The following is a 17,372-nucleotide window of genomic DNA, read 5'->3' on the forward strand; positions in this document are numbered from 1 at the left end:
TCCCTTTCTATGGTGCTCCAGCGTTGTTCCCGGGGTAGGAGTCTCCGGCTGATGAAGGCCACCGGTTGATCAAGGCCTTCGGTGTTCACTTGGGACAGGACTGCCCCAATGCCCTGGTCGGAGGCGTCCGTCTGGACGATGAACTCCCGGCTGTAGTCTGGGGCCTGGAGCACAGGAGCGGAACACATGGCGGCCTTTAACTGTTCGAATGCCGCTTGACACTCTGGGGTCCAATTCACTTTCTTGGGCTGATTTTTTGATGTGAGTTCGGTGAGAGGCCCCACGATGGTACCATAGTCTTTCACGAACCTTCGGTAGTAGCCCGTGAGGCCCAGGAAGGCTCGCACCTCAGTTTGAGTGATAGGGGGTTGCCAGTTCTGGATGGCGGCAATCTTCAGCTGTAGAGGGGCCACTAGGCCGCTTCCCACCTGGTGTCCGAGGTAGGTCACCGACCCTTGTCCAATTTGACATTTGCTGGCCTTGATCGTGAGGCCAGCTCGCTGAAGGGCTTGTAGTACTGCTTGGAGGTGGTGGAGGTGCTCGGTCCAATGGTGGCTGTACACAGCGATGTCGTCCAGGTAGGCGGCGCTGAACTCTTCGAGCCCCGCCAGGACCTGGTTGACGAGCCGTTGGAAAGTCGCTGGGGCATTTTTCATGCCGAAGGGCATGACCTTAAAATGATAGTGGCCATCGGGGGTGGAGAAGGCAGAACGTTCTTGTGCTCGGGATGTGAGGCCGATCTGCCAATAACCTGCCGTCAGGTCGAAGATGCTGAGGTAGCGGGCAGCGCCCATTCGGTCGACCAGTTCATCTGCCCGGGGGATGGGGTGTGCGTCCGTTCTGGTGACGTCATTCAGGCCCCGGTAGTCGACACAGAACCGGAGTTCTGGTGTGGTTCCGGGGGCGGCCGCTTTGGGGACCAGTACGACCGGGCTGGCCCATGGACTGTCTGAGGGCTCGATGACCCCGAGCGTGAGCATCTTAGCTACTTCCGCCTGGATGCAGGCCCGTACCCGATCAGGTACGCGGTAGGCCCGGTGGCGGATAGGAGGGTTGTCTCCGGTGTCCACATCGTGCACACACCAGGAAGTGACACCTGGGGTGAGGGAGAACAGACTGGCAAATCGTGATAGGAGGGCTTGGCACTCGTGGCGTTGTTCTCTGGTGAGGGACTCCGAGAGTCGGACCCCATCCACGGAGCCGTCTTGCTCCTGGGTCCGCAAGAGGTCAGGGAGAGGTTCGGAGTCGTCTTCAACCCCATTGTCTGTGGCCATCAAGAGACTGAGTTCTGTTCGCGCAAAGTGGGGTTTCAGTCTGTTGGTGTGGAGGACTCGGAGCGGATTCCGGGCGGACTCCATATCGATCAGATAGGTGGCAGGACCCTTGCGCTCGATTACCTTGAAGGGTCCCATCCATTTGTCTTGGAGAGCGCACGGTTCTGTGGGGGACATTACCCAGACCTGTTGCCCCGGCTCGAATTCAATAGATGAGGCGTTCTGGTCATACCATTTCTTCATGTCCTCTTGACTTGTCTCTAGGTTGGCTTTTGCTAGGTCTCTGAACCTCCGGGACTGGTTGCGGAGGGTGAGGAGGTACCGGAAGACATCGGGCGGACTCTTGGCCGGAGGCATCTCCCAGCCTTCTTTGATCAGGCTGAGTGGCCCCCGTACTGGGTGCCCATAGAGCAGCTCGAATGGGCTGAAGCCTAGGGACTTCTGTGGGACCTCCCGGTAGGCGAAGAGGAGGCACGGCAGCAGCACATCCCACTGGCGACGGAGGGGCTCTTCCAATCCCCCGATCATCCCTTTTAGCGTGCGATTGAACCGCTCAACAAGTCCGTTTCCTTGGGGGTGATAGGGGGTCGTGAAGCGGTAGGTGACCCCACACTGTTGCCAGAGGGACTTCATATATTTGGAAATAAAGTTTGTGCCTCTGTCACTGACGACTTCTCGGGGGAACCCCACACGGGAGAAGATCCCCATCAGGGCCCGGCCGACCACTGGGGCTGTCACGGTCCGGAGAGGAATAGCCTCAGGGTAGCGGGTGGCGTGGTCCACTAGTACCAGGATGAAGCGATGGCCTTGTCTTGTACGCGGGTCTAGGGGTCCCACAATGTCTATTCCGACCCTCTCAAATGGGGTCGTGACTACTGGAAAGGGTTGCAGGGGGGCCTTTAATTTGCGGCCGCTCTTCCCACTGGCTTGGCACGTGGGGCAAGATCGGCAATGCTGGTGCACATCGTTTCTCATTTTTGGCCAGAAGAAGTGGGTCACTAGGCGGCTGTAGGTTTTATCTTGTCCCAGGTGCCCTGCCAGGGGGACATCGTGGGCCAGATTTAGCAGGAAGTCTCTAAAGCGGAGGGGCACCACTAGTACTCGGTTGGCCCCTAGCTCGGCGATTCGTTGCTCGCTGTACAATAGGTCATTGTCCCAGTAGACCCAATGAGTTCCGGAGGTATCCCCTGCGCTTTGGGCGAGCGCTTGTTGTCGGAGTCCCTCAAGGGAGGGACAAGTCTTCTGCTCCTGACGAAATTGTTCTTGTGTGGGTCCCCCTTCTTGAGCCCACTGGTCAAGATTAGCAAGGTCGGAAGGTTGGGCAAGTTCGAGGGGGATACCATGGTCGGGGGTCTCGGCGGGGGCGACCGGGGGCGGTGGCGCCGGCCATTCTGGTTCTTCGGGGTGAGGGTTGGCACGGGCGGCCATGGACCGGGTGGTGACGCACGCCCAGTCTGGGACGCCCAACATCCCCAAGTGTTCTTTTCGCTCCACGGCTGCCCACGGGGAGCTTTCCAGGTCATTTCCGAGGAGGCAGTCCACGGGGGCGTCGTCTCGGACCGTTACCTTCAGCATGCCGGAGACCCCTCCCCACTCAAAGGGGACGCAGGCCATCCGACACAGACTCTCTGAGTTGTCGGCGGATCGTACAGGGCAGAGAATGTTCGGTAGATATTGTTCTGGGGTCACCAGATGACAGCGGACGGCTGTCACACTGGCCCCGGTGTCTCGAAGGGCTTCGGCCCGTTGTCCATTGATGCTCACCCATTGGCTGTACTTCTGGGTGTTAGCGGGTAGGGGGACCCGCGGGACCATGTCTCTTCCCCCTAAGCACGCGAGAGTCATGGCTGCTGGCTCCCACTCTTGATACTCTTGCTCGTCTGTTTCTTGTTCCTCGGAGATCTGTTCTTCCCCTAGTGCCGCGGCGGCCACCTGGCGGGGTCTTGGACTCTGATACTGCGGGCAGCTTGGGTCGTTTGCATAGTGGCCGACTCGTTGGCATCGGTGACATGTAACATTGGCTCTGTATCCCGGTCGCGCCGGGGTGCTGCCCCGGTTGGCCGGGGGGGTGGTGCTGGTAGTGGGGGCGGCCGGAGTGTTGTCTCTTCCTCGTCCTTGGCCCCCTCCTCCTCCTCTGGGTCGGGGGTGACCATTGTTGTTCCTGTTCTGCTCGTAGGACCCATTCCGGCCCACTCTGGTGATCTCCCACCGGTCAGCTTCGGCTGCGAGCTGCCGGGGATCGGTTAACTTGCTGTCGAGGAGGTGTTGGCGTAGTTCAATGAAGCAATTGTTGGACAGATGCTCCCATACCATCAGATTGAACAGCTGCTCGTAGGTCGTGACGTTGTTCCCTCTGATCCAGCCTTCGAAGGCTCTGCTAAAGTACGTTACATAGTCCACCCAAGTTGTACCTGGAATGCGTGTGCAGTCTCGGAACCGCTGACGGTACATCTCGGGCGTGAGGCCATAGCGGGTGAGGAGGGCCGCTTTCATATGGTCGTAGGAGGTCATCTGGTGGTCTGGGAGCTGTAACAGAGTATCGCGGCCCTCATTAAGGAATTTGCCCCATAGGCCGGCTCCCCAGTCGGCTCTATCGATCCGGTGCGCAGTCATCGCGATTTCATAGGCCTTAAACCATTGCTGGATGTCGTCTTCTCGAAAATATTCTCGGACCACATCCTTGGGGATGTGCACTTTTTTCTCCGTGGTCCCTGGGGTGGACGGTCGGTCAGGCACCCCTAACTCTTTATTCTGTTTGCGCAGGTTGATCTCGGCTAGGTTCCGCTCGTGCTCGTACGTTAGTCTTTTTTCCTCGAGCTCCCTTTGCCTCTGTTTCTCCTCTCTTTCTTCTCGGAGGCGAAGGTGCTCTAAGTTTATTTTTTGCTCGGCCAATTTGAGTTCTATGTCCATCTTGAGTCGGGCCATTTCGAGTTCGTGTAGTCGGGCTTTTTCTCTTTCTTGGATCTCGTCTTGCGAGAGACTGGTTCTTTGCCCCTCAGGGCCCGTGCTGGTATTTTTCGCGGTGCTTTGCTCAGGGGCTTCGACATCCCCGGTCTCTGCCCAAGATTCTAGGGCATGCTTGAAATCGTCCTTGGTACTTAGTCCGGTGGTAGCGATACCTAGTTCGATGCAGAACTGCTTTAGTTCACGATGGCTGTATTCCTCGAGTTTTTCCATTTGGAACTTCTCAGTTGATCCGCTCTCTTTAGTTGACATTGTTGTTCGTTGTGGGGTGAGCTACTCTCTGTACGTTATGCGGTGATTCGGATCGCGCCGCTGGCCACCAATGTTAGACGGACCGGGAGGGTCGGCCGAGATTACGGGGAGAGGTCTCCAGGGAGAGCCGTCTCCAACGACTGTACAGATAAGTAACTTCCCCCCCCACAGACGGACACCACACAAGATTGAAGGTTAACGAGTCTTTATAGGCAATTCTTAGGTTACGTTGATATGATACAAGGAGGTCTGGACTCAGGGGTCCCCTCGGTTCTGATCTCTGGTTGAGGAAAAAGGGGTAGCGGGACAGTCTTAGTTGCCAATGAGTTAAATAGCTCTCAATCCTCGAGCTCGGTGTGTTTGCTGATCGGGCCGTGGAGGAGCCAAGCCGGTCCCGAGATGGACGAAGGATGATCGACGGGCCGTGGAGAAGCCAAGCAGGTCCCGGGATGGATGACGGATGGTCGACGGGCCGTGGAGAAGCCAAGCAGGTCCCGATGCAGATGACGGTTACAACGGTCCGCGGCCTCGCCAGCAGATCCGGACGACGATGAAGGATGAAGGTTACGACGGCTGTGGCAGCGCCAACAGGCAGGACGATGGTGCACAGGACAGAGCTACGGCAGCGCCAGTAGTCCGTCCAGGGTGAGTTCCTCTTTACGTCTCTCGACTCCAAGATACAACTGCCTTCCTGCTCTGGAGCTGCCCCAGTTATAGGGCTGGCGGGCTTTGATGTCCGGACCCTCGCACTTGGAGGTCGGGAGGTCCGGGATGAGGGAGTCCAGACACCCAGCGGGGGGGTGGAGCCAGCGCCCGGGGAGGCGATGGGCGAGCGGCACTGGCCGGGGGAGAGCCATCGACACCTCTTTCTCCCATTGACCTGCCAAGTAGCTCGCTCACCTCCTGGGTGGAGGGTGGTGCCGGAATGTCTGAGGCCGGGCTAGGCCCAGGGTTGAGGTCGATCGGGGGCCAGGCGGCCTCGTGATGAAGTGTCCAAGATGGCGGCCCAGGCTGAGCGCATGGGTCGGCAGTGGATCGGGCCCATGAGGTGATCATGTTCGAGGGCAGGTGTCCCTGAGGGGACGTAGGCCGTACAATGGTGGTGTGTGGTGCTTGTATGACTGGGCTCGGGCCTGGTCGAGCCGGGGGAGAGCGGCCCACATGACGGGCCGCTCTCCCCCGGCTCGACCAGGCCCGAGCCCAGTCATACAAGCACCACACACCACCATTGTACGGCCTACGTCCCCTCAGGGACACCTGCCCTCGAACATGATCACCTCATGGGCCCGATCCACTGCCGACCCATGCGCTCAGCCTGGGCCGCCATCTTGGACACTTCATCACGAGGCCGCCTGGCCCCCGATCGACCTCAACCCTGGGCCTAGCCCGGCCTCAGACATTCCGGCACCACCCTCCACCCAGGAGGTGAGCGAGCTACTTGGCAGGTCAATGGGAGAAAGAGGTGTCGATGGCTCTCCCCCGGCCAGTGCCGCTCGCCCATCGCCTCCCCGGGCGCTGGCTCCACCCCCCCGCTGGGTGTCTGGACTCCCTCATCCCGGACCTCCCGACCTCCAAGTGCGAGGGTCCGGACATCAAAGCCCGCCAGCCCTATAACTGGGGCAGCTCCAGAGCAGGGAGGCAGTTGTATCTTGGAGTCGAGAGACGTAAAGAGGAACTCACCCTGGACGGACTACTGGCGCTGCCGTAGCTCTGTCCTGTGCACCATCGTCCTGCCTGTTGGCGCTGCCACAGCCGTCGTAACCTTCATCCTTCATCGTCGTCCGGATCTGCTGGCGAGGCCGCGGACCGTTGTAACCGTCATCTGCATCGGGACCTGCTTGGCTTCTCCACGGCCCGTCGACCATCCGTCATCCATCCCGGGACCTGCTTGGCTTCTCCACGGCCCGTCGATCATCCTTCGTCCATCTCGGGACCGGCTTGGCTCCTCCACGGCCCGATCAGCAAACACACCGAGCTCGAGGATTGAGAGCTATTTAACTCATTGGCAACTAAGACTGTCCCGCTACCCCTTTTTCCTCAACCAGAGATCAGAACCGAGGGGACCCCTGAGTCCAGACCTCCTTGTATCATATCAACGTAACCTAAGAATTGCCTATAAAGACTCGTTAACCTTCAATCTTGTGTGGTGTCCGTCTGTGGGGGGGGAAGTTACTTATCTGTACAGTCGTTGGAGACGGCTCTCCCTGGAGACCTCTCCCCGTAATCTCGGCCGACCCTCCCGGTCCGTCTAACATTGCCCACTCCCCAATCTCTCTCAGGGACCCGGTGGGAAGACATGGCTACGTCATAGGCTCTGAACCACTGCCCTATGTCATCATTTTTAACATATTCTCTCACCACATCCTTTGGCATGTACACCCTTGACTACACCTGCACTGGCGATGCGCTGCCAGCAGAGGGAGTAGTTTCCAAACTTTTCGCTTTCAGTTCCAGCTCCCTCAACTTAATTTCATGGTCCAATTGGATCTTTTACTCTTCCATGGCCATCCTTTGGCTTTCAACTGCTTTTCGTTATTTTTCCATTTCCATCTGTCCATTGAGTTTTGCCATCTCCACTTCATGTGCCCTGGTTGCTGCCCGGTCTGCCAACTCCTCTGGCGACAGGACTCTGCTAAAATCAACAAGACCTTCTGGTGGTTCGACTTCCACCACATTCTCTGGTGCCCTTGATTCCTTCCAGGCCCTCAGCGCCTTTATGAGCTGGGTCTTCCTTTTACATCCAGATTGGGAAACTCTGAACTTAATGCAGAAGCCTCTCAACTGATCTGCTGTGTAGCCATTCAGTCCGTCCTTCCCAATCTATGTCATCAATTCCAGAAAATATAGAGGCTGCCCTACCCGCAGGGAGTGACCCAGGCATAATTTCTTAAAAAATAAAGTGGAGCTTTCACAGGGAAAAAATAAAAATAAAAAATAAAAAATCAATGAGTCTGTGCCTGCGTTACCGGTCTGCACTCACTATGTGGTGATCAATAATTATTGTATATGTATCATCAATGCAAATTCGTAATCCTTTTCGCTGCCACCAATGTTAGATTTGGGGGTCTCTGGTTGGCACAGGTAAGAACTTGTGACAAGCAGGGACCCTCTCCTCTAGTCAGGATAAGGGGATCACCCTTCAGAATAACCCCTGCTCACCCTCCAGGTAGTGTGGCGCAAGCAGACAAGGCTAATTCCAGGGCGTCAGTTAGTTAAGCATTTATGACCACATACAACAATATACAGACCCACCACAAATGGACACCAGACGTAGTTATTTAAAAATACGTCTTTTTTATAAAAAATATGGCAGTAGATATTGCAGGCTTAAAACAAGACCAATATAACGTTAAATGGGGCCACAGTACTTTGGTATCAAAAGGTTTCTTTAAAGTTCTTTAGAAAAGCTTCATTTGCAAGTTCAATTCGCTTTTAAAACAGTTCTACACTCTTTAAGGCAAGGCACAGTACTGCTTGGCAATGCTTTTCACTGTTGTGCGCTTGTGCGGTTGAAAAAGGAAAGACCCTCCCGATGCTCACGCACCTCGCGGCACGGGGCGTACGACGCGGCCGGTTTTACCCAGGGATACGAGTCGCAACGTTGCAGTGCAACCCGTTCGTGTCTTTAAAAATGCGGGGAAAACAAACGTTGCGGACCCAGAGTCCGATGCGAACTCCTGCTCGAGTTCGAATGGTACAGTACCTTTTGTTTGGGAGGTTCGCAGCGTTAAGATGCAGCCACTGATGCGGAAAGGCCCAGGACGGGACAGGCGGCTCTCCACGTATTGGTCCGGCTCGTGGTCAGCTTTGAGGTGCGGGCGGAAGAGCGGGACTCGTGGGGAGAGGTGCGGGCGGTCCGGGACTGGATGCGTCTCACAGGGCGAGGCGTCTTTCGGGCTTGCGAGGCGTACGGCTTCCGTACGCTTAGGGGTTCGCAGCGTACCTTCAGTGCCGGTGTGCGCAGCGTACTTCATCCGTACGCTTGGAGGTTTGCGGCGTTCCTTTGGATCTGCTGGGGGGCTGTATGGAGATGCGGGCAGGTGCGGTACGAGCCTCTCTGTACTGTCCGTACCAGAGGCTCTCTGAGGTGCGGCGCGGCCCTTCAGGTGCAGAAGTGCAGAGCGGGGCGGCCGGGTACGTCTCAAGCGTACGGGCCTTTGATCACACTTTGAGCTGATTCCGGTGGGAGGGGTGAGGTGTGCACAGTGCGCTCCGAGTCGGCGAGGTGAACGGGGTGTGGGCGACACTGCGAGGCATAGGAAGAGCGGCTCGTTCACGAGCAGGGCTCTCTCAAAGCAAGGAAGGCCAGGCACAGGTATCACGGCCCACGGAGGGGTCGAGGGGCACAGAAAGTCACGGCTCCAGCGGGGGAAGGACACAGCAGTCCAGCAGCAGACGGGCAAAGGCAGGATGAGCCCAATGGTCCTGGGGCTCAGGTCAGGGGGCAAGCTCGCTCTCAAGCCCTTGGAGATCGTTTTAGGCACAAGTTTTACAAAGTCCCTCCTGGTCTTTACCTCTCCTTTTCCTCAGCAAGGCAGCTTCTGACGAGAGGTTTGTTGTGGTCAAAACAGGATCTAATGTTTAGGAGCAGGGCTCCTACTTTTATACACAGTTTCTTTTGTCTTTGCAGGCCAGGGGGCCTGGGCCTGGCTCAACCCAGTTTTGGAGCACTTTGTTGTTGAGACTCGTGCTGTTGCTTTCAGGTTGCAGGGCAGGGACATCAGACGCTCCGCAGGAGGTGGAGCCAGCATTGTGGTGGTAGAGCACAGCCCTATTCAGAGTCATGGGGCACTCCTCCTACCTATCCTGGGGGTAATTCCTCTATTCACCACATGGCAGCCCAGACTGTCCCCTGGAATCCCCCAGCCCTGTCACTCACAGAAACCAGACAGCAGATACACATCCTAGCAGAGGCGGGCTGAAATGGTCAGGCAAGCGAATGCTATCTTTCTAAAAGTAGCATTTGCAAACACAGGATATTAAAATAAACTTTACTAAAAGTAGTATTTTATTATTCTGAGTTCAGGCATGCTAAACGTGACTTTCTACCATGTTCCCCAAGCCTGCTGGGTTTATAAAGTGTAATAATTCCAGCAGCCCATTCTGGCCTATGAGAACAGGTAGCCTTGCAATAGTGAAAAACGAAAATGGCTGTAATTCACTATTAGGACAAACATCAGGGCTTGTCCTACCTTATGCTTACAATGCACCCTGCCCGTGGGCCTACCATAGGGGTGACTCACATGAAGTAAAGGGAAGGTTTAGAGGCTGGCAAGTGTGTGCACTGCCAAGCCAGCATGACAGTACCAGACAACACGCAGGTTCTGCAATGGCAGACCTTAGACACATTTTAAAAGGCTGCTTCTGTGGGTGGCACAACCAGTGCTGCAGGCCCACTAGCAGCATTTGTATTTACAAGCCCTAGCACTACTGGTGCACTTTACTGGGGTCTGACAGTAAACCAAATAAGCCAATCATGGAAGTCAATTACATGTACACTTTTCATAGGGAGCACTTGCACTGTGACACTGATTGGCAGTGGCACAGTGCCCTGAGCAGCTAACACCAGAAAAACATCTGAGGCACATCAGCAAAAAGTGGAAGGGAGACTCACGCCAAGGTGCCAGGTCTAACAGCGGTCATTCGGGTTCGATTCCTCCACGCAATGAAGGTGTGCGTGCCTCGGTGTGCACGTCCATGGGGGCTTCGTTTTTATGATGCAGTTCTTTCTTTTAGCGCACATCAAGTTACGGCAGCCGGGTCTGTGGCAAGAAGCGGGTGGGATTTGGGGGATACAGCAATATGGCGGAAGGGCGCCCGTCGGTGGTGGGGGCGTGGCTCCAGTGACGGAGCGTCGTCTTCAGTCCGGTCTGGGGGTTAACTTCTGTCTGTGACATCGGAATGAGGATGTACACCCTGACACATAACATGACTGTCTATTGTTTTAAAACAGGGGAGGCAGTTGCAAAATGGAAATAGCAACAGTGACAGGGTTTAGATTCCTCCACGCTAGGAAGGGGTGTGTGCCTTAGTGAGCACGTCTATGGGGGCTTTGTTTTCATGGTGCAGTTGATTAGTTTAGTGCACATCAAGTTAGGGCAACCCGGGTCCGTGGAGAGAAGCGGCTTGGATCTGGAAGTTGCAGAGATATGGGGAAAGCGCAGAAGTTACAGGCTGCAGCAGGAGAGCCGTTTCCCATCGGAACAGAGTTTATAGCCCCTAACAGGAGAGCGCGCAGAGGTGTTTTACAGGCTCAGGCAGCAGAGCTATCCCTTGCATTACACAGATTGCACAGGCTCCTGCAGCAGATATATCCCTCGCATTACATGGATTGCACATAACAGGACTGCAGAGCTATCCCTCGCATTACATGGTTTGCAAAGGCTAAGGCAACAGACCTATCTGCTCGATTCTAGGGATTGTATAAACTCAGGCAGCAGAGCTATATTCCACCCCCTGAGTTAGATGGATTGCACAGGTTTAGGCAGGTGAGCTATCCCTCGAATGACATGGATTGCACAGGCTTAGGCAGCAGAACTATCCCTCGCATTACACAGATTGCTCAGGCAGCAGAGCTATCCATCGCATTACATAGTATACATGGACTGCACAGGCTCAGACAGCAGAGCTATCCCTCGCAATTTTTACATTCTCTGTGTCGCAATCTCATTTAATTAAAGCCCTTTTTAGGTCGATGTGCTTGCATATCTATTTATTTGATGGGTTTTTTCAACTGCATATTATACCTTCTGCCATTGATTTACCACAAACTTTGATAGATAATGTAATAGGTAATGTACTGCATAGCTAAACTATTATAAGGACTCAAAGGCGAGACCTATTGGCTGTACCAATACTTTTTAGGTCTCACCTGGCGTGGCTGCGCACATGCGGAGCACGCTCAGCGAGATTTATTGCAGATGAGGACTTTCAGGAAAGGGCTTGAAGTCCTGCCCCTTATTCACATTGACTAGCATCAGCATTTATGTTAAACGGTGTGCTGCCATTAGACATAAGGTTTCCAGGGTGCCTCCTTTTCGCTTTTTTGGGCCGGCCCACCTGGACTGGATCGCCTGCTTTACAGCTGTTGTGAAGACTTCTTTTCTGCTTGTTTATTTAAAAAATAAAAGAATAAGAAAAGTCTTCACGACGGCTGTGAAGCAGAGGAGCCGCTGCACACAGGCATTTGAGTGCGCCTGTTCCCAGCACTTCCCCTCCTCTCCCACTTGTAATTAATCCATTGCAGGCGAGCACACAGTGTGCTCTCTGTTAACAAGGAAGCCGGCACAGCGTTACACAGTGGGCTATTATCTGCTGGCTCGGCACTACAAACCAATTTTTTACAGCGCAACCATGAAAAATATAGCAATACTGATTGAGCGATGTGCATGGAGTGTATATGTAAGTAACCACTGGTACCAAGAAATGGCCTTCTTTTAATTTCCACTGCCTTTTATACGGAAGCTTGCATGTTTGATGCAATTAGAAACGAAGACAAGACGTAGCTGTGGAGAGATAATTTGGTATTACGGCCAGGGCCAGAGTTGCCAACTTAGATAAGGAACCGGGTTCGAGTCCGACGACCGCTTAACATCCTGTGAGCCCTGGGCCTGTCTTGTTTGAGTGCCTGGAGGAGGCTTCGGAGGTGGCGTTCACTCAAAGCTGGTTGTTTCAATTAATGCAGGGTCGAACGTCAAGAGTGATTTCCGATTTGTTCTTTTGTGTCTGCCTTATTTTGTTTGGTCCAAGAGGTCAATTGGCTTGAGGGCCGGGTAGTGGCAGCGTGGGTTCCCCTTCCCAAGCCTTTGAGACCAACAATTTTGGATGTTTATTTTTATTTATTTATTTGGATGTGTATTGTTTTATGGGAGGGCTTTCCTGGTGTGGATGCAAGTACTCACTCGGGCCGGTTCCTCACATCCCGGTCGTTCAGTGATATCCCTACATCTCCCTCAGCGATGATTATTACAGTTGATCCTTATTAGGGTAAAAAAAGAGGTTTTGCCCAATGTTTGACAGTCGGGACACTCAGCTAATATATTTATTGAGCAGACATTAGCTCACAAACGGATTTCACCTGGGGGTTTTTCTCGACTTTGTGTAGCCATAGGCTTTCCCAGCCACACTGTTGGGATGACGTGCTTGCAGCTAGGAGCGCAACGCCCATAGGTCTTCAGTCCCCAAATCCCGCCCGCCCACCCACAGTGTCATCCCGGGCTGAGACAGCTTCCCGGGCTGGCTGGTCTGGCCTCCATCTTATCGCAGCCACACCCGATTAATCCACAGGTCTTTAAAATGACCATTTACTTGTTAACGAGGCTCTACTGTTTTTTTTATCCATTCATAGAGCCCCTGCATCTCCACTCTACCTATTGCTGGAAAGAAAAATAGCCCCATGCCACATTTTTAGTAGCCCTCCCCCACCCCAAAATTTGGTTCTAGTTGTTCCTCTGCCTGCAGCAGTCCTCTGAAAGTGGATTCCCGGCGGGGCAGGCGAGGACGTTTATCTTGCCGATGGTGGCAAAGGGTTAATAGCACCAAGCTGGGCAGTCTCATTTCTGTTGGTAAATCACTATTGCACCGAAGCATTTAGAATGACATTAAGGGGCAACTCGAACACCGTGACAGGTACAACACCTGCCCTTTTTGCCACCTTCAGCGGGGTACTTTTCTCAAGCTGGAGGCAGGTTTCTCCCCATCACGAAAAGAAGGCAACTTACACACAGAGAGAGCCTCACCTTGAGAACAGAAGTACAACCACAATAGCAATTTGGTGTAGAAGCGTGACCCGCTATGTTGTATTTTGAGAATATTCTTTGGACCTTCGAGGATCCCACTTATTGTGGGTAAGAGGGAGCTATACATAGCTGGAGGTTGTGTTGCATTGCAGAACCTCCTGGACGGTCTTTTCTTTAAATGTATCATTCAAACACAGCTGGACAATAACAGACTTTAGACACTTATTTCCTAAGGCAGGGACAATGTTTTGCATGGTCCCGCTTTTGTATAATTTTAAATGTGCTTGATTTATTGGAACCTATTATAGACCTGTGTCTGTGAAAAGCTTGAAATAATTTGGGAACTGAGCTTATTCGTAAAAATGCCTGTTTTCAATCACTTTAAATGTATCTTGTGTGTGTCTCAACCCCCCCCCCCCCCCCCAAGTAAAATGGATTTAGAAATAATTCGCATATTAAGTCATGTGAATTCCAGGTAGCACATAATCGTGTGCTAATGCGTCAAAGCTGACAACAGCACATCTGTGTTACAGGTCATCAGTACTAAAGCCACCTGACAGGTTTTTTCAAAAGCCTGTTTTATTAACACCACAACCACCACCAATACCATCACCACCACCAATACCAACACCACCAAGCGGTCAAGAAGGGACTTTATTGCAATGCAATAGGTCTCACATTTGAGAGAGTTTAAGCTATAAGTATGGTAAATGACAATGCCTTTTATTTATGTTGTAAAACCCAAAACATAAAAGGCGTTGTCATTTACAATGCCAATAGCTCAAACTTGCGTGAATGTGAGACCTATTGATTTGCAAATGCTTGTTTTAGTTGCTGTAATACTCAAATGACCTTCATGAGTTAACCCGATCAATCTTTTCCTTAACACCACCTGTGGTACTACATTATGACTTCTAAGGATAAGATTACCTTCTACACGAATTTCATTTTGAAAAGTGATGTGTACTGTCAAATAGGGAAAAGATATTCACAATGTTTGACAGTCGGGACACTCAGTTAATATATTTATTGAGCAGACATTAGCTTACAAACGGATTTCACCTGGGTTTTTTTCTTGGCCACAACTATAGGCAAAACCAGCTCAGAGAAATCAACCTTCTCTAACACACCATCCTTCTCTAATTGACGACATAAGTGTTCTTGGAATTGTGAAACCTACAAAAAGAGGTATACTTCTCACCTTGTGGCATATAGGCGGTGCAGAGTCTTTAACTCTAGTTTTGTGCACCAATCCCATTCAAGCATTCAAACTCATTTCCAAAAGCTTCCACATGACTATCCCAAATCTCTGGAATAGCAATATATAGCACATGAAATGAGGCATGCCCAACTGTTGTAATGAAAAATGACCTGCTTCCTTGTAGATAAGGATGGGTTAATAAAAATAATTAGTAACCAATGCAATAATTGTAGGACTACACTCCCCTACTCAGGATGGTGAATTATCTCTGCCACAAGTGCGCGCTTAATGGATAGACCGCACCTGACTTTACATCAATATGAAACGTGATGCGGAGCGCAGACACAGAGTCTGTGCGTTGAAAACAAAGGCCTCACCTGACTATGCCCGACAGTGGCCTCGCACATGCGTCCTTCCTTGAAATGAGTGTTGCAAAAGAATAAATTCCATTTCCAGACATGTGCAAGCAATTGGGGACCAAAGATCCTTAAGCAAACAGTTCTCACTGGAGCTTGCAACGACTGCACCGTTTCATATACCATGAAACAACCTCAGCAACTATGCAGTTGATTCCGTGTGTTTCTTGAAAAGATGGGCCCATAGATCATTAGCAAACTGTGAAAATACCTCTGATAGGCAAGTACAAAATAATTACATTAAATGTATCTTCCAGGTACCGAACAAAAGCTTGCAGTACAACCTCCACAGCTACATCCTCTCTTCAGCTGTCATCCACACACTTGCCTCATCAGTGCTTAATTTGCACAGGGACTCTGTACCAGCACTTATTTTTGGACACGGCCACATGTTTATGAGAGTACACCAGAAGGAGGCACTCTCGGCATAGGTTTTGAAATCAGCACACGTTTTTTTCTTGTAGATACCAATAGATCCGATTCGGGTTAAAGACTAAAGATTTTGTAAGTCAAAAATTGCCACATTTTCAGATTCCCGCATAAAATTACCTCTGATTCAATTGAAGTCAGTAGGGGAAATACATTCTCCTGAATATTGTTTCTAAATCTTCAACTTTCCTCTTCTCAAATGTTGGAATGTAGGTTATCAATTCCATATATTTTTTTTTTTAAACATTAATTTCAATGCCATTCCTATTGTTGGGATGCCCTGCAGTAGCTAAGAATGTAATGCTTTTTTGTTCTTTGTTTTTTTAACGGTTATGTTTAGTAGGTAATGCTGGAACTGCCACTCGTCATCTGTGGCTGGTGCGGATGCAAAGGATTACCTTGGGTCCTGCCACTCATATTTTTACAAATTAAGCCCTGCAAAATCAATCTACTAACTTCAGAGCTAATGTCACACTTCATGGGTCACGGAATGTGATCGAATAATCGGTCATTACAATGTCCCTAAACTCTTCTGTAACCCAGTGTATGCTACATAGAATTCCTGCTATTGATTTCATTATTCACCAGAAAAGCTGCCATTCTCCTACACAGACACACACTCGCCCAAGCCTGGCCACAACACAGGGTTTCTCTTCCTCTCCGGCCTAAGCACCCATGATTCTCTTACCCAAAACCAGCCCCCACGAGAGATCATCAACGTTATGTGGTAAGGACGCTGACATAATCACCCCTTCACGTTCTCCTAACACTCAAAAAACAATTAGCCCGTTGCCAGGCCTAAAATTCAACAGAGATGCTCCTTTTTATTAGACATGCCTCTCAGCTACCCAAAGCGATCATCATGCATGCCCTCGTAATCGTCCAACACACGCCGCATAATAAGCATGTCACCCTGCCAACTTCCAGCAGTCTCTGAACAGTCAAACATAATAATCTCCTCACCCCAGGGCACTCACCAGTGTGACATGTCCCCAGTTTCTCCCCAGCACGGAAGGAATTTCCCGGAAACGCCAGGCCAGCACTCCATCACAACAGGCTATTGGGATGTGTAGTTCTTGTTTCTGCCAACAGCGATGAACATCATGGCGTCTGGGACACTTTTTGACTACAAATCCCAAAACTGCCCACGACTGCGGCTCATTGGTGGATGCTGAATCAGTCTATTCCTCTTGAAGAGTTTAATTGGCAGAGCCACGTAACGTCACCAATCACAGAGCTAGACGGAATCTATTCAAATCTGAAGGCGCGTTGGATCTACCCGGTCTTCTCATTGTGATCGAGTGTAGCTGTAGTTTAAGTCTTGATAGGACAGGGTCTTTTACTCTTTTTGCAGTTATATATAGCGTGAACTCGACTCGAGCCGAAGCGCTTTACATGAGCATCAGTTACATTACACAAGGACGCTTTTATTTTTTGTATGCACCGGGAGATTAAGGGATTTGCCCAGAGTCATAGGATGTCGAGCTGATGCCCAGACTCGAACCTGGTTCTCCAGTTCCAAGTAGGCAGCTCTGGTTGTTAAGCCACATCCTTTCTTGAAGCTGGCGGTGAGCGGTGAGAAAGGATGACACAGTTCCTTCAATTACTGCTAATTGTACCAAAGAATAGTGCTTCATAATAGTACTGTAGTGAATAAACGTACACCGAAGATGGAATAACGGTTCATTTGGTGCAATCCTTGGTTTCCAGATCCAGGATCTAGCCGTTGCTGGGTCTCTGGGCCTTCACTGCCTGTGACTGCTAGGATGTAATGGTTTCTGTCTCTAACTCTGGATTTGCACACAAGCATTCTTAGAACTTTGACTAGGTCATAATGTAATGAAGATTTAATTTCCAGATTAAAGGGACATACGCCTTTTTATTTTTTGCAGTTTTATATAGTGTAAACTTGACCCGAAAGTGTTACATGAGTACCAGTTACATTACACAAGGACGCGTTAATTTTTGGGAGGCACAAGGAGTTTAAGTGATTTGCCCAGAATCACATGATGTTGAGCAGATGCTGAGAATCGAACCTGGTTTTCCAGCTCCTAAGTCGGCAGCTCTGGTCGTTGGGCCAGATCCTCTCATATCAGCA

At 51.4% G+C, this 17,372-nt stretch overlaps 1 protein-coding gene across 2 annotated transcripts in view; it reads right to left on the reverse strand.

Moving 5' to 3' along the window:
- The window catches only part of TRAF7 (TNF receptor associated factor 7), a 183,420-nt gene extending 167,083 nt beyond the window's left edge, over window positions 1-16,337 (reverse strand). For both annotated transcript variants that reach the window (XM_086940486.1, XM_086940485.1), the window contains exon 1: window positions 16,252-16,337. The gene's annotated coding sequence lies outside the window, so the exon portion shown is untranslated. The remainder of the gene's footprint in view (window positions 1-16,251) is intronic.
- Between the last annotated feature and the right edge of the window lie 1,035 nt (window positions 16,338-17,372).

Source organism: Lissotriton vulgaris, chromosome 10 (assembly GCF_964263255.1).
Source record: "Lissotriton vulgaris chromosome 10, aLisVul1.2, whole genome shotgun sequence".
NCBI lineage: Eukaryota > Metazoa > Chordata > Amphibia > Caudata > Salamandridae > Lissotriton > Lissotriton vulgaris.